The sequence below is a fragment of the Peromyscus eremicus genome, chromosome 5, assembly GCF_949786415.1.
Source record: "Peromyscus eremicus chromosome 5, PerEre_H2_v1, whole genome shotgun sequence".
In the NCBI taxonomy this organism is placed as follows: Eukaryota; Metazoa; Chordata; class Mammalia; order Rodentia; family Cricetidae; genus Peromyscus; species Peromyscus eremicus.
This window is the reverse complement of record NC_081420.1, coordinates 49417092-49440701: the sequence shown is the minus strand read 5'-3', so window position 1 is coordinate 49440701 and position 23610 is coordinate 49417092.

The window sequence follows — 23610 nt, the reverse complement described above, 5'->3', positions numbered from 1 at the left end:
TCAGACATGCCCACAGGCCAATGTGATATGAGGATTTCTTCAACTGAGGTTCCCTCTTTGCAGGTGACTCTAGATTGTGTCATGTTGACAATAAAAACTAACCACAACAAAGAGCAAATTAGTATAGTGGCTTTTTTAAAGCATGAATTAAATACGTTTAATTAAAGAACAAACTGATGTTGAAAATACAGATATGTGAAAAAAATGTGAATGTCCCTGGCTTTTATATACCCTTTACTGAAAGCAAAATTGATATGACACTTTAGTATCATGTCCAAGTTAGCTAAGTAATTTGTGGCTAACATTTGTGAAAAAGCAAAGAGAAGACCAGAAGTAGCCAACAGAAGTACATACAAATTAATGTAAGAGTTATACAGAAAAATACGTAAGTATAAACCAATAACGTAGTTGGAAGTTTTCCTGTGTCCCAGCTGGTCGGTGGTCAGGACAAATCTCTCCCACTTGCAGCCCCCAAGTATACACACAGAGGCTTATATTAATTATAACTGCTTGCTCATTAGCTCAGGATTATTACTGACTAGGTCTTACACTTAAATTAACCCACAATTCTTATCTATGTTTAGCCATGTGGCTTGGTACCTTTTCTCAGTTCTGCCTTGCCATTTTGTTTCCTCTGTGTCTGGCTGGCTACTCCTGACTCAGCCTTTTGTCTTCCCAGAATTTTTGTCTGCTTATCCTACCTATACTTCCTGCCTGGCTACTGGCCAATCAGCATTTTATTAAACAACTAATCGGAGCAACACATATTCACAGCATATAGAGCGACATCCCACAGCACAATAATCATTGCTGTCTACCAGTTCAGAAAGATCATGTGGAGATAAATATTTATAAGTTTTAATAATTGAACACACAAAGGTATGAAGGCTGAAGGAAATATAAATTGTTGATATTAGAGTTTAGAGTACAACAACTATATAGAAGCCGTATAAAAAGAAATTAAAATTAACATTTTTCACTGTAATATAATTTACTAAGAGAAAGTAAGGTCTCTAATTGTTTGTTTTGAAAAGGTGTATCATATTGAAAGCTAGCCTTGAGTTTACTATGTTGACAAGGATGACCTTGAACTTCTCATCCTCAAATGTTGGGATTTCAAGTGTGCACTGTGCCTCCTGGCTCTAGTTGTATCAAAAACAGTCTTATTCTAGTACCATTTGTGGCAGAAACAAAATATAACTCATTTGTATTCTTTTCTATATAAAAGAGACCATTTTACACACATATAGGCTCCTAAAACAGAATAGGAGTAGTTTGTTTAGGTTATTTATTTAAGCTTTGGAACAATTCTTTGCTGTTGATCTATTGGTGGTATTCTTTAAAAAATATTAACTTTGACCTTGGAATGCTTATTGCTAGAACACCAGCCTCCTGAGACCAATGGTGAATCTTTCTCTGTACAAAGGCAATGAGGAGAGACACTAACAATAAGATATGCCCATTATTCTTAGAAGGTTGTATTTAGACTCTGAGTTGAGAAAGTTATGAAGAGGGCTGTACAATGTTGGAAGAAAGAGCAAGCTATGACATATGCATCGAGAGGAAAATTCTGTAAAATTAGAACTGTCAGAATTGTCTGACAAATGAAAAAACATTGCATAAAAACCATGAGCTATAGAAATAGATTTCATCAATATCTTCACAGTGTAATAGAGCTATCAATTTCGATTTGTGACACACTGTTATACAACATAAGCAAAACAGTGTGCAGATTTGATGCACAATCCAAGATAGATATTCTTATTTCTTTATCATTTATATCTGTGGGAATAAAAATTTGTCTTTTCATACTTATTTTGACATCATCAGAATATATGAGATATTTTATTCTTCTGGAATTTCAAATGTGTTACTAACACATCTGCATTTACTGATCAGTACTGATGTTGAGCGTTTTATTAATAAAACCTTACTCAGTTTTTCTTTGCCAAAGATATCGTTGAAATTCAAGACCTTTCTTTTTCTTTTCTTTCTTTTATGGTTGTGTTTTTTATACAAGGGTGTGTGTGTGTGTGTGTGTGTGTGTGTGTGTGTGTGTGTGTGTGGCCTTGGCTGTCCTAGAACTACCTCTGTAGACCAGGCTGGCCTTGTAGACCAGGCTGGCCTTGAACTCACAGAGATATGCCTGCCTCTGCCTCCCAAGTCCTAGAATTAAAGGCATCAAAGGTATGTGCCACCACAGCTGATCAGCAAGAACTTTCTGATCTGAACAATGTGCTTTATGAGAAGGTATTGATTGAGAGACATGGCTTAATAATGAACTATATAATGCAAATAATAAAGCTTCATATTTAGTCTGAATTTGAAAAATTTAAGCAATCATTTACTGAGTGTGATGGTCAGCTTTGATTATCCATTTGAAATGACATGGAATCATCTGGGAAGAGTCTCAATGAAGGATTGCTTATATTGGGTTGACTGTGGGTATGTCTGTGAGAGATTACCTTAATTAAGTTAATGGATGTGGGAAGATCCTGGCCATAGTGGTTTGCACCCTTCACTAGGCAGGGATATGGATAGCATGAATGGAGAAATCAAGCCAGATAGAAACAAGTAAGCTATGCATTTCTCTCTACTCTTGACTATAGATGTGAGGTGACTGGCTGCTTCAAGCTCCTTCCATTCTGATATTCCCACAGCGATAATCTCAGGGTTATAACCTGAGATTATAAACTAAAATAAGCCTTTTCTCCTCTAACTTGCCTTTTGTCAGGATGTTTTAGTACAGCAACAGAAAGAAAACTAAGACACGGAGTCACTTTGTTTTGTATTGGAGAACATAGATCATTATTTCAGCTAAAGAAATAAGTAAGATTTATGGCAACAAATATTCCATTGAAATGTGATCCTGTAATATGTAAAAATGTGCACATTTTCTATGGTTTCTATCAATGTGAAATAATGATTAACTCTGAGAAAATGAAAAATTCTAAACACACTCTTCCCATGGAGTTGTGTAATATTATTGAGGCAAAGCAAAGATATATCCCAGAATCACACACACACACACACACACACACACACACACACACACACACACACACACGGAAAGGGCAGACTGGGCATGTTGGATAGAAAATTTATTTAAAAGTAATATTCTTGTTTGGACTAACTCTAGGAAAATGTGATATGGAAATCCAGTTTTGCTTCTCTGTTCTTCTTCTTTCTTAAAAGCTTGAACCATGGACAGAATGACATGATCAAATCATGTTCTTGAAAATTATCTGATCTTAAGTGTGCACTAAATTTGTATGTAATGCAATATGGTATCTATGTTTGGGTTCCCACTACTACATTAAAATTCTATAAGAAATTATCTCAGTGGGTGCTGCTGAGAGGGTAATTATTGTTGCTTTGAAAAATAAATATAATCAGAACTTTCTTTCCTTCATATTTTCTACCAATTAGTTTTTATTTCTCCCATGGTCCAGGTTCAAGAACTTTTCTGACTCAAACGAACACGTGTTTTATGAGAACGTGTTGGTTGACGGAAATGGCTTAATAATGGACCACATCGAATGTTAATAATCAATGAATCAAGGAAATTTTAATTTTTATCCTCTCTGCAATTTCAAACAAGTATAAGCAAACACGCCTGCCATTTACCATGATAAGTAAGAGGGAATGTGTCACATGGATAAGTGGCTACAGACTTCAGATTATGCAAACTTGTGGAAGACATAGTCTAAGACAAGATGGGGATAGTTGTTATCATTTTAAACCTACTTTTAAAAGCCAAGTCTCTAACAGTCCCTTGTGATTTTCTCCCCCCCCCCCGACAATTTTCTCTTTACTTATGCTATCAAACAAACAAACAGACATCAACAGAGGGGAAATACATAATTTCTACTGGTGTTTACTTTGGCCATCACCATTCTTGCTTGATTTGTGACCAAATGCTTGATTTAGAAGTTCAAATCAGCAATGAACTTCTAAACTCCATTCTTCCCAAAACTTTGAAATCGGAACCCTGCAAAGCAATGGCTGTGAAGCCGGGCTCCAACATTGTATGATTCTGCATTCAGTGCATGAAGACTTGCCTGGACTAATTTGGGAAATGAACTATCTATTTCATAAGAAGAAAAATAAAAGGGAGCAAAAACTTAAGAAGTTATGAAGCCTGGAGTAAACCTGTCAGATTCGTTTCTGGCATTATAGGCTTGAAAGTAACAATTAAAATAAATAAGCTCTCAGGGAGGGAGTTTAATGCTTTCACTCTCTTGTCTCTCTGCCTGCAAATGTGAGCAATCCACAGTGGGAAGGAGTGAGTCACAGAGCACAGCTGGCAGACACACAGTGAATGCAGTGCCTCTTTGCATGAACACTTCTTCCAGTGAGCAATGGACCAAACTAAGTCAAAATGAATGAATACAAATTCAGTCTCATTAGCATAGGGAAGCTATTTTCCTATCAGCCTTCCAGCCATGATTCTAAAAAGATTTTCACAGTTATCCCCATGACACATTGTCCACTTTTTCTGACATTGAGTAATTTGTCTAAAGAATGACATCATAACTTCATTGAGTCTTGCTCATTCATGTATTCACTGAGCATCTTGTAACATACTCTTCACAAATTAGGAGAATGACCACATTTGCAGTGTAAATATCTGTATAAAATAAATTCATTTAATACATTAAAGTAATGAAAATTTATGCAAAATATATAACTATTATTTAATATAAGTGATATCATTACTGGAAAATGCTTAAAGTCATTGTGTTGGTTAATATTGTCATCTTGACTGGCTTGGAAATAAAGTAGAAGGAACACTCTTGGTGTGTCATTGATGGTGTTTCCAAAGAGTATTAATTGAGGATAAAAGGTCCACCTGGAATGTAGGTGACACCATCCCATGGACTGTTGTCCCATACTTAAGAAGAAGAAAAATTGGAGGAAGCCACCAAAATTCATCTCTCTCTGCTTCCAGACAGCAGACACAATGTGACTGGTGGCCTCACACTTCTGCTACCATGCCATTACCTCCAAGCAGAACTGGAACCCCTCCAACAATAATTCAAAAGAAATTCTTTGTTTGAGTTGTTTTTGTCCAGCATTCTGTCACAGCATCAAGAAAAGTAACTTGTACAGACTCAAATGACAGGCATTTAAATTACAGGAAAGAGATCAAACAAAACATTTTATCCTATGAAATTGATAAGGCTTCATTTAATTTCTGGTTCTTATATGACCATTAATGCTGAGGATTATTAAGGACTTTTGTAAACATGTGCTGTTTCAATCTCCTCCATGATGTGTTATCATTAAATTTGCTATGTTACTCCCAGTTTTAAACAGTAAGCAATGAAGACAATTTCAGAAGTGGATAGATATGGGCTGGAGCAATGGCTCAGGGGTTAAGAGCATCACAGCGCACAACCATCTGAAACACCAGTTTCTGAGGTTCTGATGCCCTCTTCTGGGCTCTGCAGGTACTGCACTCATATGTTGCACATACATACATGCAGGCAAAATACTCAAACACATAAAAGAAAAAGAAATCTTTAAATTTTTTTTCTGAAAAGTGAATTGGTAAAAATTTATTTTACTAAATGCATTAAACATAAAACATGTTTTGAATCAGGATAAAGACATACCTTCACTCTTTTTCTCTCTATTTTCCTGTGAGGTTAAACAAGCTGTAGCTTTTCTATACAACTATTATATGCATTTATTTGTGTTGGTATGGGTGTATGCACACTCATGTGCACTATGGTGTGTGTGTGTGTGTGTGTGTGTGTGTGTGTGTGTTTGTGTGTGTGTGTGTGTGTGTGTGTGTGTGTGTAGAGGTCAGAGAACAACTTATATAAGTCTGTTCTCTCTTTCCACCATGTAGCTTCTGGATATTAAACTAGGGCCATTACATTTTGGGGCAAACATCCTTACCTACTAAGCCATCTAAGAGCCCCAAATCTGTCACTTTTCTGTTGCTTTTGTATATTAGCGAAAGTTCTTATCTGAGCATTAAAAATCAATCATTGTCTAGTATCACAGACTCATTCTCTGAGTTAATAATGTTAATTTATACATTTGTGTGCACTCACATCTGCTTCCTTTCCTTGCTTCTGTGCCTATCATGAACAATAAGATGTCTTGATGCTGTTTCAACATACAAGGGCTGCTAATTTTACATCCAAGTGTTTAAGTCACATGATGTAGGCAGAACACCAAACATGCAATAATTCTACCTTTTCTTTTCGGGAAGGATCATGCATTTTTTTCAGCCTTGTTTAAGACCATTATATCATGATACAGGTAAATATAGCCTTGTTGCTTTTGTTTGAGTATTATTTTTTTCATTCTTTTTTTTCAGTTACATTTATCTAAATATTTATGCATAGCAGATGTAGTTAATGAAAATGTACAGAAATATTTCAAGTTTAGAAATACTTATATTTTTTCCTTTAAAAATTTTGAAGTCTCAAGTCTTGTATGTCAACTTTTGTTAAAATATTTAGTCTTCTTGGAGATATAAAAATATATAATGTATTCTACACATTACAACATCATTACTAAACACTTTTATGTCAATACTGTATTTTAAACACAAAGTATTTAAATGTATGATGTTTGTTTTCACCACATTTTTACATTTAAGGTTTTTTTGGGTTAAGGAAGAAATAAAGAAAGAAATTAAAGACTTCCTAGAGATCAACGAAAATGAAGACATCACATATCCAAACATGTGGGACACTATGAAAGTAGTAGTAAGAGGGAAATTCATAGCACTAAATGCCCACATAAATAAGTTGGAGAAATCTCACATTAGTGACTTAACAGCACACCTGAAAGCTCTAGAACAAGAAGAAGCAAAGTCTCCCAGGAAAAATAGACGCCAGGAAATTATCAAAGTGAGAGCTGAAATCAATAAAATAGAAACAAAGAGAACAATACAAAAGTTAATGAAACAAAGAGTTGGTTCTTTGAGAAAATCAACAAGATAGACAAACCCTTATCCAAATTAACCAAAAGACACAGAGAGAGAACATCTAAATCAACAAAATCAGAAATGAAAGGGGGACATAACAACAGACATTGAGGAAATCCAGAGAATCATCAGGTCATACTTCAAAAACCTCTATTCCACAAAACTGGAAAACCTAAAAGAAATGGATAACTTTCTGGATAGGTACCACATACCTAAATTAAATCAAGACCAGATAAACTATTTAAATAGTCCAATAACCCCTAACGAAATAGAAACAGTCATTAAAAGTCTCCCAACCAAAAAAAAAAAAAAAAGCCCAGGACCAGATTGTTTGAGTATTATGATTTGAGGAGATGAATGTGCATGTCAGTTTTCAAAAAGCCAGCTGTGATGGATATATCTATATATTTATATATCTATCTATATCTCTTGGCTAGGATAAGTAAGGAAAACTTAAATTTCTGGTATGTATCATTTCTGGGAGTGTCTGTTAGAGATTTTCAGAACTTAGCACCTAATCATCTGGTTGAACACCAATGCAGGTAACCATGATCTAATCTTCCAAGAGAGAATACAGAATAAAATGTGAAAGATGAACATATTTCCTCTCTTTGTTTGAGTTCAGACATCTGTGTTCTCTGCCTTAGACATTGGGGCTACCAGTTCACAAGCTTAGTTCTCAGGCCAGCACTTATCTTATGCTGCCAACTACTCTAGTTCTTAGGTCTTCAGACTTCAACTAAATTATGTTTCTAGCTCTCCCGATTCCTCAGCTGATGATGGAAGAGCATGGTATGCCCCACCTCTCACAGTGGTGATGGTGCATGGTTACTGTTTGTTCTGTTTCTCTGTGGGAACCCTGGATAACACAGGTGCAAGGATGAAGAAGTCTCTTGTCTAAGTGGAATCTGCTTTAGTTACCGCTTTTAAATCACCTTTTCATCCTTCACTAATATTTATTTTTATTTATCTCAACTGTACCCTTCTTTTCTTTTATAAGTACAAATCAAATGGAGAAAACTCAAATATATGTGTGTGATTTCCTGTGTAGTCAAACATTGCTATAGCTAACTCACCATGAGCTCTACTTTATTCCTGAAGAGATAAAGATCACTCACATATACTATGAAAAAAGAACAATCTGAAAAGAGAAATGAGTTAGAAGGACATGAAGCTCCTTGGATAATACAGTTTATTTCCCATTCTATAATTTATCAAGTCTAAATATTTAAAAATATAAAATGAATCAAACCTAACTTCAAGACAATCTGAAAACAGAAATATTTCAATTGTCCTATATAAATCAGGCCATACAACAACTATGAAGGTCATCGCTCTGTCCTATGATTCTTCTCATTTTCAGCACAGTGACTGTGAGATCCTTCAGAGTTAAAACAGTAAGGTAATACCATTTCCAGAAAGAGAAACCTAACTTTATTGAATTCTATTTTTATTTTGAGAAAGATAAAATCGGTTCTGATGTTTGTATCTAAGACAAAACAAATATAATGTAGTTCTAAATTTTCAAGTCTTCCATTCTGCTCATAGGAAGAATGCATAAAATTGTGTTAGGTTATTTTGGCAATAGAGAGATTAAAATCAAGTATTATAAATAAACATAATTTTTGGAGGATGGGAAAGTAAGTACAAGTCCAGTCCCCTCCTCCCTACACCAAGGCTGAGAAAAGTGTCTTAGCATAGGTCCCAGGATCTAAAAAGTCAGCCCATGCACCAAGGACGGGTTCTGGTCCTACTGCCTGGGCGCCTCCCAAACAGTACAAGCTAATCAACTGTCTCGCTTATCCAGAGGGCCTGGTCCAGTTCCATGGTTGGAGGAAGCACAGGGACAAATAGCCAAACTAGTGGAAGCACATTCTTATCTGTTCATGAATAATACTGATTCCTTTTATCTATTAAAATAGCTGCACTGTTGGTGCTATTTACAACAGTAGTAGCAACAAAATAATCTCTGAATGCTACATTTCAAAACATCTCTTCCTAGGCCTGGAGAGATGGGCCAGTGAGTAAAACACTTGCTGCTCAACTGTGAAGGTCAGAGTTCAGATCCCCAGAACACATGTAAATGCCAGGCGGGCATGATAGTCTATCTGTAATACCAGCTGGCAGGAAGAAGAAACAGGGAATTCACAGAGCAAGCTGGATAGCCAAACCAGTCATATTAGAGCATTCATTGTTCAATGGAGAGATCCTGCCTCAGTGAATATAGCAGGTAGTAATTTAGAAAGACTATCAATGCGAGCCTTGAACCCCACCACCACACATACATATGCATACACATGAACATGCATATACATATGCACATATACTACACACATACAAATGCAAGAAAAGGAGTAAAAATTTTCTTAATATATAATAAGAATTTTTCCCCCTGCCTGTTTTTGAAGCAGGATCTCATTATGTAGCCTTGGTTGGCCAAAAGCCTGCTGTATAGATCAGGTTAGCCTGGAACTCACAGAGATCTGTTTGCCTCTTCCTCCCAAGTGCTAAAATTAAAAGCCTATGCCACCACACCCATTTTGCCTAATTTTAATAATGAGAATATGTACTTAGAATTATTTTAGTTGGCTATTTTATAAGCATACTGTTACTAATTAATGTCACTTTAATATGGATATATAGTACATGTTATTTAATATATCAGTTTTTTCCCAGATTTTGTTTTATTACATCTATGAGATTTACATCTTGATTTGAATATGTAGATAGAATTGTTAAATTCTGAATTCAAACTAGTACTAGATAGCAATATTTTTTTAGGTCCATGCTAACACAATAATGGCTTATAATTAGCATAGCATTATCAGTATGCAAATATGCATCAACATTAGTTTCGTGTATCAAAAGTCCATCCACATTTGGTTATTTCATTATCAGGTTGTCAGAGATATTACCATTTCACTGGGATAGCTTCTCAGCTGGCCTAATGCAATATGTACATAAACACTGCATTAAATATAATTAGATGTCTTTCCCCCTTCTAGTAGGAAACAAACAACAACTCTGTCTGATGAAAGTTAACTGTGATAGACCGAATGAATAAAGGTTATATAATTACAACTCTGCTTTCAAAAACAAGTGATGAGACTACCTGAGCAAACATTTCCTCTTTCTCAAAAGACAGTTGCTCCACTAACTCGGCTGTCATTATGGCAGGCAGTTTTAAAGCTGACCTCATTGAAAGTGTGTTATATTGTGATGAATGAAATTCAAGTTAAGTAATTCTGATCATTTGAACTATAAAATGTCTAGTGGAATACATTTAGTTCCATCAACTCATTCCAGGTCCGCATGACAATTATTTTATAGGTTTGTAAAATGCATACCAACTGCTTCACACAACTTATTGCTCTAGTGAATGGCTATGAATTTGGAAGAACAAATTCCTGTGAGCATCAAGAATTACATGCATAGACAGCAGCCAGCAAATTCCTTCAGTTATCACCATTAGAAGATGGGTAAGCATCTCCTTGTGCATACAGAAAAGAAAAACATGAGAGAATCAGTAACTGTTAAATAATCATCAAGCTCAAGATAAAAGCATGATTATGTTTTCTATATTTTGACTGTAAAATGACTGCTTTGGAAATGTGGATATTTTTGCAAAAATGCTTTGTTTATATTCTTTTATGTAGAGATTTATTTATTTACTTTATGTATATGAGTGTTTGTCTACATGTATGTATGCACACCATATTGTGAAGTGACTATAGAGGCCTGAACTCCCAGAACTGGAGTGAGAGGTAGTCATGAGCCACATGTGGGTGCTGAGAAGCAAACCCTCCAGTCCTCTGCAAGAGCAGCTAGTGCTCTTAAACAATGTGCCATCTTTCCACACATATCCTTTTCTTGTTTTTGTTTTAAATATTTGATTATATTCTTAATACATCTCCTGGTATAACTCAAAATATGAGTACTTTAACAAAATAAGGTTCTAAGTTATTTAATGGATAGTAGGTTATATCTGAACTCCAGTTGTTATTAGTTTCTGGCAATAGTCGGGACACTGACGATAGAGATGGTATTTTGTAAATGCGAGAATGAGCAGTTTAGAATCATCAGATCCCAGGTCTAACATCCTTCCTTCCCCTTCTGGCTTTGCTTACTTCCTTGGAAGCTCAATTTTCTGATTCAACCACAAGTCTTATAGTATGAGATTGCAACATTCATATGATTTGCACAGTACCTGTCATACATTTGGTCCTAAATTATTACTGATTTCTTTTCTCCAAGGCATGGTGTATCCCTCATCATCTTCACAAGGAGTAATTAAAAACATTTTCTGATAAGAATCTATGGTTCACTGCATCTCTATGAACTTAAAAATAAGCTTCATGAGACAAACTAAGATTTTTTTCAAAGTTAATGAAGCTAAAAATAAAATTTTAATTGTGCTCATACGAAATATTATATTTCCTTAAATATATTACCTCCTTCTAACATAGTGGTCTGAATTAAAAATTCAAAAATTATGAGTTCACTTTATTTACCTGATGACAAATCTCAAAGAGATCAATATTAAACTACCCCATGCCATTCCTTAACAATTGCTACTAAATCACAGGGGAAATTTGATCTGATATTTAGAACTCTGTAGGGAAGAGTCAAAACCTGTCTTCCACCATGAGTTTCCAAGCTACATGAAATCCAAGTTATCCTAAGAAATGCTATAACCAATATCATCACCATACTTCCAAGTCAAATAAAGAAATATGCAATTAAGTGTTCATTTAATTAGAACTCTAAGCCATATCCTTCTTCTCAGTGTTAATTTGGTTTGGTATTTTCCCGTAATCTATTCAGTAAAATACTGGGATTTTATTCTGGCCACATGCTGTCTCCTGACCTTCTTTTTCGTTTATCATAGAACACTAATGCAGAACTATAGACTATTAAGTTGTCTGTATTTTATTACGCTAAATAAGTTCCCAGGTGTAACTTGAATGTCAAATGCATTTTTGATAAACTGGGAAAAATAGTTCATATAACTGAACATAAACTAGAGCAAAGTCCATAAATATCAAAATCTATAATTAAAAGGCATCCATTGTCATACAGTGACTAAAGAAAGAAAGAACCACTTCCCGTATTGTCCCATTGAACATCCTACTTATTGCAATTTTTCCAGTAACCAAACCTGAGAAAAACGAGTAACATCTATCAGAGAATTTTATCATCATCAATACTTTGTTGTAGTTGGTTGTTTTACTCTTAGTTCTTTGGGAACCTGCCACCCAGCTCCCAAATAGATAACATAGAGGTTTATTATTACTTATAAATGGGTGGCCTTAGCATGGCTTGTTTCTCGGTAGCTTTTCTTAACTTTAACCCATCTACCTTTTGCCTCTGGGCTTTCATCTTTCTCTATTTCTGTATACTGTTCTTTACTTCTTACTCCGTGGCTTGTTGTGTTGCTGGGTGGCTGGCCCCTGGAGTCCTCCTCTCCTTCTTTTCTTGCTCATTCTCCTTTTTTCTGTTTGTCTCCTTCTATTTATTCTCTATGCCCACCTATTTCTCTCTCCTGCCTCGCTATTGGCCATTCAGCTCTTTATTAGAACAATTAAGTATTTTAGACATGCAAAGTAACACAGCTTCACAGTTAAACAAATGCAACATAAAAGAATCCAATATATCTTTGCATCATTTAACAAATGTTCCATAGCATAAACAAATGTAACAACATATTAAAACAATATTCCACGACACTACATTCTACTTGATTATCTTTCAAACCAAATACTACTGAAATTCTTGATTCCATTTGATCATCAACTGGAAATGAATGCACTCTGCTACTGTAGACAAAGGCCATATTTTCCACATAGTATCTGTTTCAGCAGCCTGTGAGTGGAGGTTTTCCTATTTCCTAGTTTCACCTTATTGCCCTTGGAGTATCCCAGACAAACTTCGCCTCTCACCATTCTTGCAGACCAGATCTTCATCACAGTAGCTCCCTCTTCACATTAGCATGACAACATGATACCATTCAAGAGATTTTAGCTCATATACTCCTTCAAAGCACAGAGACATTCATAAAATCACTCATTTAAACAGAATAATTCAGTGCCTTGAGCACAATACAAGCCCCATCATCTCAGGTAATTGCTGATATTATTCAGGCAGATAAGAACTTCTCCATCCTGGGCGCCACCAAGAAAAATGTATTAGGATTTGGGAGTGAAGCTCAGTGGTAATACTCTTGCTCAGCATATGCCATACCCTGGGTTCAATCTACAATACTGGAACAACAAACAGAATGTGGTCACATGTCAGAACATGAAATGTTAAACAGCTACAGTGTCTTTGGGCTATTCTTCTGAGTTCTAGAGGCAACCTCATCCCTCATCATCATTTATAAATCTTACTTGGGTCCATTTATATTGGTACTCTCAAATTGGTCCACTCTAATGAGCTCCCAATTAGGAAGAGGCAATAATCTAACCACACAGTGCAACAACTGAAGACCCTCCATTAGTGTTCTTCACACACTTCTTCATTGTAGGGAAGTCAATGATTCACTCTCTTGTGTTTTTACAACAAAACAAACAAAAAGAGGAATCAGGAATAAAACATACTTTCTTTGACCACCATATATTTTATTAGTACCACTGCAAGCTGTGTGTTGGACTCTTGGAAAACACACAGTTAACTGGCACATTATCCCTTGGCATACATATCCCTACAGACTCAGAACAGCCACAAAGGCCTCTCGCTAAGACAGAAGGGACACTTTCAGGGCAGAGTCTCTGGCTTACCCCTTGAACAGAAAGAAGTGATTTCTAACTTACTGATGTTAGAAAGGGTCACTTTTCTGGACATATTGCCCTCATCAAAGTTCCAGAAGGACCACCAGAAATAACAGGTTTCTGATTAGAGTGTCACCATTCCATATCATGGAGAGTTCAAGAGGTTTTCTGTTCTTTGATGAAATGTTCCCAGCTTTGCCATTAGGGATCCTGGAAATCCCAAGGCGTGTATTAAAAGCTTGATCACCAGGTGGCACTCTCTAGAGGGGATGGAATCCCTAACAGGCTGCCTACTGGGAGGCTTTCTTGCCTACTAGTTAGGAATTGGAACTACAGACTAGACATGTCTGTGAGAGCAGTGCTACAGAAGTTACCTGAGGAAGAAAGACCCACCCTGAATACGAGTGACACCATACCATGTGGTACACTGAATAAAAGAGAAAGCCAACAAGGTACCAGCATTCGTGGCTCCCTGATTCCTGGCTGAGGACATAATACAGCCAGCTGCCTCCCAATCAGGCAACCACCACTAGAGCCTTTCCTTCTCCCTGCCATGTCTTCTCCATGGTGATGACCTGTTGCATCACACTGTGGGCCGAAATAAACCCGTCCTACCTCCTACCTTGAGTTGCTTTGTTGGGTATTTGGTTAAGGACAATAACTAATACTGCCACAAAGCCTGGATGTATGATGTATGAGTATGAGTGATATTCTCTCTCTCTCTCTCTCTCTCTCTCTCTCTCTCTCTCTCTCTCTCTCTCTCTTCGTGTGTATGTGTGTGGGGTCACCAGTTTCAACACACACACACACACACACACACACACACACACACACACACACACACACACACACTTGAGCTTAATGACAGGGATGCTGAATTCCATGGGTTGACATAATTAGAATTACAATCTCCAGAAGACAAGAGGCTTCCTCACTTTGCCTCTGTCTTTAAATCATGGGAGAGTACTGGGATACAACAGACACTGAGTCCTTTGTTGTGACTGAACAACTGAAGCAGGGGAAGTTCATCAGTCTCCTGGCATCTTGCTTGGTCATTCTTCCATCCAGTCGCAGTGTTCCAGGGACTAAGTAATCCACTCTGAGAGAAAATCAGGCAAGAGACCTATAAACTAACTTAAAGGTATCTTCATTCTTTTCAAGAAAATTAGTTTCCATTCATTCATACCGGAAGCTGTATGGGGAAATATACTGGATTGACAGAAAAGTATGAGGGAGAAAAAAAGCAGAGGTAATTTTTATGGTTTGAAGTATTTTCTGAAGGTTTTCGCTGCCTTGTCTCTATAGGTATTCACAATTATTGACTAAGAAACCATCCGGGAACTCCCACACAAAGCCACCTGCTCTCACAAGCCAGATGTCAGTGTTTGAAGCCTGGCTGGGTTGTAAATACAGCCTGATTATGGTTGATTTGGTCTGATCAGAGATGCCTGCAATAAGCAGAATGGTATCAGATGCGAGCCGTGGGGGAATATTTTAAGGTGATTGTGTCTTGCAAGTTAACATTTTATAACCAGGCACAGTTTACCACATCACTAGCAAACCAATTTTTACATTCAAACAAATTAAATTTGAAGCATGAAGCAGAAATCATAAAGGACCCACCATCTGATTCCACGAACCAGAGATGCTTCAGAGGGAGGAAATAGGGGTTTAAAACACGCTATTCCTTTAGAGACAAGGCAAATCCTCTTAACCGAGGTGGCACTGTGGAAGTGAGCAGGATTTATGCTCCATGGATTATATAACTTACTATTCATTACACCTCATTACCTGATCCTGCGATGCTCCTGACCTTATTGGTTTTTGTCTGACTCAAGATTCTGTCACAGACTGCCCACACTGTATCCACCCTTCACCTTCAATCTTTTCCCTGTTTTGAGCCAGGAAAGGAAATAGGCTATACAGTCAGCTGCAAAGCTGGTTTACAGAATTGAAATCAAGTTATGAAAGAATGGTTCTGCCGCAGTTATCTGTTGAGGCACAGTGCACCATGCCAAGGTGCTCTACGTTTATGTGGTCCTGATTTATTTGCTCACAATGCTGGGAATCAGCAGCCAGAGCTAAGCTAGTTGGTTTGTTTTCTTCTCACCTACAGCCACATGCAGGGAAGCATCTGCTTCGGCACTGGCTGCTGACAGAGCATCACCATTCTCCTCCTGCTTTCTCATTTCGCACTGAGTCAGAGTCATCATTTTGGAGTAACTGCAATAGGGTAGTCCTTTAAGTGGGCAAGACCAATGTAAAAGCTCACACAACATTTCCATGTTAGCTACATTTGTTTATTTACCACTGTGGAGTAAGTGGTGGGGCCCAGCTAAAGACAATGAAGGAGTGAGATAGATGAGTGGACAGTAAGAGGGAAGCCACACTAAGCCACCAGCTTCAGAGTCTGCATGATACCCACTCTCCAAATACAAAGGAATAAAAAAAAAAAAACAGAGGTGGAGCATTTTGGCTATGAAATGCTTCTTCATCCAGTGACTGATGGAAGCAGATGCATAGATCCACGGCCAAACCTCAGGTGGAGCTCCAGGAGTCCAATTGGCCAGAGAGAGTAGGGATTGTATGAGCAAGAGATATCGAGACCATGATTGGAAAAAGCACAGGGACAAATAGCCAAACTAGTGGAAACACATAAACTGTGAACTAATTGCTGAGAAGCCACCATGGAACTGGACCAGGCCCTCTGGGTAAATGAGACAATTGATTAGGTTGAACTGTTTAGGAGGCCCCCAGGCAGTGGAATTGGAACCTGTCCTTAGTGCCTGAGCTGGCTTTTTGGAGCCTGGGGCCTATGCTGGGACACTTTGCTCAGGTTTGGTGTAGGGAGGAGGGGACTGGACCTGCCTCGGTTGAGTCTGCCAGGCTGGGCTGACTCCCCAAGGGGAGACCTTGCCTTGGAGGAGGTGGGAATGGGGGTTGGATTGGCGGGGAAGGCTGGGGGGTGCAAGGAGGGAGGACAGAGGAATCTGTTGATATGTAAAATTAAATTAATTATAAAATAAAAATATTAAAAAAAGAACTCATGCTGAGGTGCTGGGAACGTGGCATAGAGGACAAAGTGCATGCTGAAAAGCAGTAAGACTGGAGTTCATATCAGCAGCATCCAACCCAGGCAGGCATGGTGGCTCACTTCTTAATCTCAGGGCCTTGGGGATAAAGACAGGGGATCTCTGGAACAGACTAACCAGGAAGAAGTTAAGGAAGACGTCCAACATCAACTTCTGGCTCCCACATGCACATACACAGGCATACTCATTGCATTCATGTGTACCTACACACATGCCAATATGTGCAAGCACACCCATATCTATGCATCCCACACATACATACACATGCAAAATACATCTTGATGAATATAATTATATGTCTTGTTTTATGAAGTATATCTTACACTGAAGCACAGAGAGCAATGATTTATTTGGTTGATTTTATAATAATCCCATTAAGGTCAAACTGCCCCCAACAGCAGCATCTATGGACATACTCTGTATATCTCAAGCAGTACATAGAAGACACTCCTTCCCTGACACTTAGGAACTATGTACACTCAGAGCTTACAAGACACACCTTCTAGCATTCCAATCAACACCAAATAACCTTTCTTTACTTGCACATATTCCTAGCTAAAATTTAAATGTCATCAAACACTAACTCACTTTATGACAGTCTCACCTTGGAGACTTGTATTTAAAAGTCACAATATTTATTTTGGCATCAGCATGTAAATTATGATCCTTGAACTTGTATCAAAATGTTTCATTTCCCTCTGGTATTAGACTGCTTCCTGCTTCAATTCCATGGGACTTAACTTCACTGATGTTAACCTCAACAAAAAGTCCTATCTTAGTGAGACTTGTTATCAATTATTTCTTTATAAATGGCCTACACTGTGAGTCTGGATCTGATGGAAAAACCACTAAGGAGCTTTAGAATTATAGAGGTCAAAGTCAAATATAATTGTCTTCCTATTTTTGTGTGTTCTCCTAAGCTATGGATTAGTACATTTCCACAGGTTTGAACAACCTCAGGCAATATCATGACAGCATCCTAATAAAGAGCATCAGGGCTTAAACATAGCTGCATTCATAACTGATCAGACTATTGGCATCTAGTCATCACTGGGTACCACAACTGGTCTCAGATTTTGACTGGGGAAAATTTTATGAAAAGTGACAGAATTGAAATAAGAATGTTTTCTTTGCAACTGGGAGAGATAACTCAGTTAAGAGATCTTATCGCTTTTCCAGAGGACCAGAGGTTCGGTTCCCAACACCCACATGATAGCTCACTACCACCGAAAACTTTAGCGCCAGGGGATCCAACACCCTCTTCTGGACTCTTCAGATACTGCATGTACATGATACACATAGATGCAGGCTAAATACTCATACATATAAAAATAACTTTTTTAAAGAATAATTTCCTTCTGGGAAGGGCGCTTAATTTGTCACTAATCATTAGAGTAAATTTGAATAGCTTCCAAGATCAGGGAGTGAAGTTACATATGTCACTTGTGCCATTCAATGAAAGTAAAACTTGAAAGAAGAAAGGCCTCAGTTAAACACACCATTTGATACTGTAATTTCACAGGAAGGACTATTTACTCTCCCTATATTTCCTGTCCTGTTTAAATCCCCCATGGTGACAGTCCTAGATACAAAGCATTATGTAACACGTTATCAGTGTATGGTGGTCAAGTGATATGCAGAATACAAATCATAGAAATTCAGCTAGCCCCATGATAGAATCATAAAACACAGTTTAATTAATATGTACATATATTTTCAGTAGAGTTTGTCTGATAATATTTTAGACATTTAAAAATAATCCTCAAAAGGAAATAGCAATTTGAATCATTATTTATTTTTATGTCTCCAAATACCAGCAATATTAAATATCTTTCATATTTATACTAAGAATGTTCATATCCTGTTTTGTAAAACATATATTTGTATTTATAATCAACTTGCTACTGAGAGGCCCACTTTGCTATTACTAATTTGAAAAATTATTGATATATGAAAACTATTATTCCATATTTGTTATATTCCTTTTATGATTCATGTAATTTTAACAAAACTTTTTCTTTTATTGAAAAGAGATTCTTTTCTCCTACAGTATATTCTGGCTATAGTTTCCCCTCTCTCTACTCGTCCCAGTCACTCCCTTCTTGACCCATTCCCTTTCTGTCTCTCATTAGGAAAGAACAGGCTTGTAAGAGATAACAAACATGACAAAATAAAATAAAAGATGAAGCCAAAACTTTCATATCAAAGTTGGACAGGGCAACCCAACAGGAGGAAAAGAGTCCCAAGAGCAGGCACAAGAGTCAGAGACCCACTCATTCTCAAAGTCCTGAGCCCCATAAAAATACTAAGCTAATAGCTGTACTATACACTCAGAGGACCTGGTGGGACCTGTGTAGGTCTTGTGCTTGCCTATTAGTCTCTGTGAGTTCATATTTACCTTACTTAGTTAATTCAGAGGGCCTTCTTCTCTTGGTGTTCTCCATCTCCTCTGGCTCTCACATTCCTTCCTCCTCTACTTGCCCTGGATTCTCTGAACTCTGAGGGAAGGGATTTGATGGAGACCTTCCATTTAGAGCTTTGTATTCCAAGGATTCTCTCTCCACATGATGTCTGGCTGTGGGTCACAGCATCTGTGCCCATCTTCTACCAAAGATGATGATAACTGGATAAGGTACTGATCTGTGAGGATAGCTATGGGAGCCCACAAAGTTTTCCTAGTGAGATCTGAGCTTGCTTTACCCAGCAGGGTTGCATTAAGGGATGGCTTTACCATGTGCGTGATTACCAGGTGTTTGGAAGGGTCTGTGCTTGGCTGTGTTATGGGGAGGTCTTTTGCCCCACCCCTTGTCATTCCTATAAAAAGCCCTTTTGAAGAAACAGAGGAGCAGGTAGATATTGATCCAGGTCCTCCTGAAGCTATACTATGTTTCTGTCTATCTTCTCCACACTGTCTTTGTATCTAAATATTTCTCATCCCTCTCTCCTCAAGAGCAACCTGGGTAAAAGATTATTTATTCCCTGTGTTTTCATGGGTATAGTTAACATCCTTAGATTGGATGGTTTTTTTCCTAGCATCTTCTTTGGGGCTGGATTCGTAGATATATATTGTTTAAATTGGACTTTATCCTGGAACTTTTTTTTTTCATTTATGGTGACTGAAAGTTTTGCTTGGTAAAGTAGTCTGGGCTGGCATCTGTGGTCTCTTAGAGTCAGCAGCAAATCTGTCCAGGCCCTCTTGGCTTTTAGAGTCTCCACTGGGAAGTCAGGTGTAATTCTAATAGGTCAGCCTTTATATGTTACTTGGTGTTTCTCTCTTGAAGCTTTTAATATTCTTTGTTCTGTATGTTTATTGTTTTGATTATTAAATAGCAAGGGTACTTTTTTCTGGTCTGATCTATTTTGTGTTCTGTATACTTCATGTACCTTTATAGATAGCTACATCTACAGGTTAGGAACATTTTCTTCTATGATCTTGTTGAAAATATTTTCTGGGCCTTTGAGCCAGGATTCTTCTCCTTCCTCTATCCTTATTATTCTGAGATTTGTTCTTTTCATAGTATCCCAGATTTCCTTGATGTTTTGTGTCAGGAGTTTTTTAGATATAGCATTTTCTTTGACTGATGTATCCATTTCATTTATCATACCTTCAGTGCTGAGAATCTCTTTTCTGTCTCTTGCATTCTGTTGATGATGCTTGCCTCTGTATTTGTGTTAGAATTCCTAAATTTTTCATTTCCACGATTCTCTGGAAATTTATTTCCAGAAATTTGTGTTTTCTTTATTGCTTCTACTTCCATTTTCAGATATTGAACAGATTTATTTATTTTCTTCATTGTTCCCCTCCCCCTCCACCCTCACCCCTGCAGTCCTTGGCTTTCTTTAAAGAATTTATTCATGTGTTTTCCTGGATTCTTTAAGGGACTTATTCATTTCTTCTTTAAGGACTTCTATCATCTTCATATAGTTGGTTTAAAGGTCTTTTCCTTGTGCTTCAGCTATGTTGGAATGGTTAGAGACTTCTGTTGTAGGATAGCTGGGCTCAAGTGGAGACATATTGTCTTACTTGTTATAGACTGGGGATTTTGTTGTTGTTGTGTTTTTGTTTTGTTTTGTTTTGTTTAACTGGCGTATAGGCATCTGGTTTGGGGATAATTATAGGTCTAGTTGTTTATATCTAAGTTTGTGTTTGTTGGGTGAGTGTTTTGTTTCTTGGTTTCTGTTTCCCCTCTGGATTTTCAGAGAGTGTGATGGCTGTGTTTTGCCTGTTTTATAAGACTGTTTAACTGGTATGTTCATGAGAATACCTGCTGGTGTTGGAGGTTGAGATACTGAGATGAGTTGGAGGAAAGGAAGTTTGGAAGAAAAGATCACTTTGATCCAGTGGGAAAGGGGTTGGGGAGAATAAGGAGACTGCAGCAGGTTTCCTGCTACAGAGCTGGGGATGAGACTGGGAGTATTGGATCTTAGGAGCAGTAAGAGAGGTGTGGGTCTCCCTTCAGCCTATTTGTTGCACTGGAAAGAGCATCCCTTGGGTTAGCAGGAGGTGCCTGCTGAGGTTAGAATCTGGGACAAAGCAGTGATTTGGGGGAGGAAGGTTAGAAAGGGAAGAAGATCTGTGTGATCTACAGGAGACCGGGAGCAGTGGAGTCAGGGTAGGCTGCTACAGGCACTCTGCTGCAGAGCTTTGGATGAGACTGGGGGATTAGATCTGGAGGAACAGAGAGGAGAGAAGGTCTGCAGGCAGTCTACCTGGTTTTCTGGCAGGCATGGCCTGTGGGTTATCAGGGGTACCTGCTGCAGTTGGGAGATGGGATAAAACAACCAAATTGGGGGAGGGTATGAGGAGATGGACTGTAGGATCCACAGATGTGGATGGAGGAAAACTAAGCTGGTATTCTATTGTAACACTGGGGATGAGACTGGGGGATTGGATTTGGAGAAGAGGAGGGAATGGTGAAGACCTTAATCCCTGTTCTGGTTAGATGATATGTTTCCAGTGAATGCCTGCTGGTGTTGGAGGCTGGGTACTGGGCTATGTTGGGGGAAGGAAAGTTGAGGGAGAAGATCTTTGTGAGCCGTTAGGGATGGGGTCAGATAGGAAAGAAAGACTGGAGCAGGTTCCCTACTACAGAGTTATATGAGATGGGGGCGGGATCGGATCTCAGGAGCAGTAGAAGAGATGTGGGTCCACCTTCAATAAACAGAAAATTTTAATGTTCATGAAAATCTGCCCTTCTTGCTTATAATAAAATTATGCTGAGAAAATTCTTGTCTATTAGAAAGTAATATATATATAATTATTTTACTCTGTTATATTGTATTAATTTCTATTGATCTAATTTTTGTACATATACATATGCCTATTGTGTATTAATTTTGACCTAAAAGTTTATTTTATAAATGCCCATATTTGTCTCCTACAATGTTATTTAAACATGCAAATACAAAGGGAAAATAAGAAACAAGGGAATAGACAGATACTTTCCAGAGAAAATCTGAAGGAGCCTTCTGGACAGATTACATCCTTCCATAGAACTGGTTTTAAGGGCTGGTTCTAACAGCACAGACACAGAGAGCACAGGTCAATAAACTCCACAAATCACTCCTGTGGTGTACTGCTCTGTGTGCCTTCTCTCGGACTCAGTTTCTAGAAATTCACATGGCAGAAACAACCGGGGTCGGGGGTGGGGTGGGGGTTCTGACCCTAATCAATGGGGCTCTAGGTAATATTAAAGGATGTCCTTAGAGTTCAGTGCCCCATAGCTTAAGGTTGAAAATGCCTAAAGTCTGTGCTACATAGTTAATCATGTAAAATCAAGTCTCAAATTCTAAACAAGAATCATCATGTTATGAAATTAATTGGGAAACAGTAAGAATATGGAAAAGCGAGGTGGATCGGGATGGTCACTATGCAAATGTCAATCCATTCAAAGCCACCAAACTCAGCGTTTTTCAGAAGATAATGTGAATAATGTGTCCTGGCTTAAATCTTAAATTCCCCCAAACCTCTTGTGTTGAAGAATTGGTCCCCAGTGAACCAGAGAGTATTGAATCATTAAGATTCTGCAGCCATGAGTGGATCAACCCACTCAAGTGTTCAGAACATAAGGAGTTCCAGGTCAGGAGTTCCGTTTAAAAACTGAGCTCAATCTTTATGCCAGTTGCCATGGGACTAGCAGCTTTCCTCTGCCACATGCCTGCCATGATGTTCTGCCTTGCAACTAGCCTAAAACCAATGAGACCCGGTGGCCATGGACTGAAACCTCTGAGCCCATCAGCCAAAACATGTTTCCTCTTTTAAGTTAATTGTTCTCATGCATTTTGTCCCAGTGACAGACAGCCAAGTAATACAGCAAGAAGGTGAATTATTGAATCTGCTAAACCTTCCAAGTGCAAACCCAGAATTAACCACAATTTATAACTGCATTCCAGATGTCTATAATATTAATAAATTATATCTTTATTCTCTGTGACAGCAGCCCAGCTTCTTTCAGTCTTTCCAAACATCCCCAGAGTTCCATTATCTATTTGTTATTTGTGAAAGGTTTACAAAAGAGAGAGAAACCACCAGAGCCACACTGAGGCCAAAAACCAAAGCTTTATTGAACTACAAACTGCTGGGCTCTACCTGAGAAAAGAGAGAGGAGCGGTGCCCAGAGAGAGTTTGGGTTTTTGTAAGTTATGCAGGAGATTGGCTGGAGGGCATTAAGGGGAAAGAGACTGCTGTGAAAAAAAACTATTGTGAGCAGAAATTTTTATGAGGGGACCTCTAGTCCTTAGGATAACAGGATGTTGTGGGAGTAACAGCAGGATGCTATGGTCAGGCTGCTCTCACTGAGAT